Source organism: Dipodomys spectabilis, unplaced genomic scaffold (genome assembly GCF_019054845.1).
Source record: "Dipodomys spectabilis isolate Male_0828 unplaced genomic scaffold, ASM1905484v1 ptg000428l, whole genome shotgun sequence".
In the NCBI taxonomy this organism is placed as follows: domain Eukaryota; kingdom Metazoa; phylum Chordata; class Mammalia; order Rodentia; family Heteromyidae; genus Dipodomys; species Dipodomys spectabilis.
In genome coordinates this window covers 1,780,738-1,783,907 of record NW_024871105.1, presented here as the reverse complement: position 1 = coordinate 1,783,907, position 3,170 = coordinate 1,780,738, and positions in this window count along the sequence as shown.

Sequence of the window (3,170 nt, the reverse complement as noted above, 5' to 3'; positions counted from 1 at the left end):
GATAAGTTAGAGCAAAAGGAACTATATTAAATTTATATCTGAGTTAATATCTAAGTTATATCTAAGTTAATATCTGAGTGATAGATGTAAAAGAATCCTGTAATCAAAACTAAACTATAAATTGTTCATCATGTCCCTTACAAGAATCTCCAAGAGAGGCCTTGCTAAATCTGTCACAGAAGACTGGGTTCCTGCAATTTTCAGTTATGCTTAGGGTTCACTTTCTTCTACAGTTGCTTAGTTTGCAAACCTCTCATACTACATACAGTGTCTTGAAAAAGGTGCTGTCTTGCTAGGCACCTAAGGGATTTTTGTGCCACTGTGAATATTCATAATATGTCTTCTTGTAATAATACCTGCCAATATGAAGTCCTTTCGTGATAAGAATAATAGTTTCTGAACCCTTTGTTCCACTGACAAATCATAGATATAAATATAGCCAGGTGCTGGTGGCTAACGCCTGTAATCCTAGCAACGCAGAAGGCTGAGATCTGAGGATCACGGTTCAGTGCCAGCCCTGGCTGGAAAGTCCATGAGATTCTTATGTCCAATACACCATCAGAAAACCAGAAGTGGGGCTATGTCTCAAGCGGTAGAGCCCTCACCTTGAGCTAAACAGCACAGGGACAGCACCCAAGCTCAGAGTTTAAGGCCCAAAACTGACAAAAAAAATAACAAAACAAGAAAACAATGTGTGTGTGTGTGTGTGTGTGTGTGTGTGTGTGTGTGTGTGTGTGTGTGTGTATGACGAGAGGAATTACATTAAATATAAATAGATATATATGATTCACCTTCAAAATATAACCAAATATAAAATATATTTACATTATGTACATATATTTACATATATAATATGTTCACATTGTATCTGTATGTTTCAAAATATATTTGTAATTTGTATCCAAAGAGTACATCTGAAGATTTTGGGGAAAAATGTAGAGTTTCTAAAGACTTACCACTGACACATCATATTTCAATAATTTTTTACACTTATTACATTGTCTTGAGTACTAAGACTAAATGATTATGAAACAGAGTAGTTGTTTTATTCCTTATAATTTTGGATTAGAAACATCTACTTACTTGGTATGAAACCTACCAAGATGTGATCTTGAAATCACACTCCATGAATAGGACATGTACATAAATTTAGCAATGTATAGGTCTGAAACTATTATTGGAATCCTGTATCTTACATACACTCAGTTTTCTTAGAGTCAGCTACATATACAAACATGCATACATAGTCATGCTCACATCATTTCCATACTCACATGACATACTAAATGTAACACTGTAATAAAAATATTATAGATACTGAAAAAGAAAACATTTGCAAATGTAATTTATATTTTAAATATAATGTATTATTGAAATACTAATGAAAGAGCTGCTGAGAAGAAATACTAATGTGCCCTCCTAAAGAGCATGTTTCTCTTTCCAAGCATCATTATTTACATCCTTCTTTCTCCCCATAAAAATTTAAATAACTACAGAATTCACCTACATGTTCCTTAATCATCAACTGAATAAATTGTTATATATATATATATATATATATATACATATATATGTATATATATATATATATATATAAATACATATATACACAATGATGTATTATTTAGCCACACATAATAATGAAATCATACCATATTCAACAAAAGAGAAGGAACTGGAAAACTTCACATTAAAGCAATAAGCCATACCCGGAAAAACAAATACTAGATTTCTCATGTGCAGACTCTAGACCCAGAAAATAAAATGCCTGAGCCAGGTGTAAAAGATGGAACTATTTAAGTTTGGGAAAAAATGAGTGAGGACATGAAGAGAAATAGTGTGGAGTAAATATGTTCAAATACTGTATAAGTTAGTATGATGACATAATAAAACATATAAAAACAGGATAATAAAATTAATAAAAAGAATAAAATTTAGCAAGCTATATTATATAGACATATGTGTATAATACAATAAAAATACTTTGAGAAATTAATATTTGCTAATAAAAACACAAAAATTCATTCTAGTTGTTATAAGTTCATTTGTTCAAATATTTCCCTGATGAATTAAAAGGAGAAACTGGTTTTGCTAATTTAGAAAGACAATCTTGTCCAAGTAGCATTAAAGTATTCTAGTTAAATACTGTCAATATTTAATTGTTCAATCAAATTAATTATTATATTTGAATATTTCCATTTTAATCTTCAAAATATTATCTCTATAGGCATATACGTTTTGATACTTATTGAATATATTTTCTTTACTTAATTTCTATATACCATTTTCTGAATGTACTTTGGTGTATGCAATTAGGATATATTATACCTGACCAGGAAATCGATTATACAAAATTTTTATCAAAAATGCCTATAACAAAATAAAGAGGTAAATCCAAATTATGTATATTTGAAGACAATGCTTTTTTAGTCCTCTTCTCACATTCCCCATTCCCTTCTTGAGAATAAAACATATAGTAAGGAAATGCTGAAAATGTTTTGGAGAAATAGGTTGACTTTAAACCAATGCATTTTTGTATATATCCAGAAAAGCTAAATTTTTACCTTATCATTTTCCTTAGGCTTTATACTCAGGTTTAATATCTGATGGTGACAGACATATCTATATCTATATATCTATATATCTGTATATATAGATAAATAGATATAAACATATTTAACAGTGGCTAAATTTAGACCTCATCAGTCATGAGACCATGATATCACAAAGTTAACCCATGCTTACTGGTACCATGCTTATGAGATTTTGTGCGTTATAAACGTTGGTTATTAGCATTTGTTTTGTAATCAACATCATTTCATGGGTTAGGAACTAAAGTGATACATTATATTCAGAACAAAATTTAAGGAGCCATCTAAATTTACCAAGGTACACATCATTTAATACAATGTTTTTAAAATGCAAGCTAATGGAAATAATTTATGAAAAAATCAACATTTAAAATAAATACAGAATCTGTATGACTGATTTTTCTTTTACCCCAGTTGCACTATGGCTTGCATGATGACTTTTCTGGTTATACGTTTAGTTAGGTCTTGATATTTAGTTGGAGAAGTTATGTTCTTTCATATATTCTTTTGTCAGATCAAAGAGGAAATGAATTCCATGCCAGAGTCAATATCCATAATAATGATTCAGTTGCATCCTGC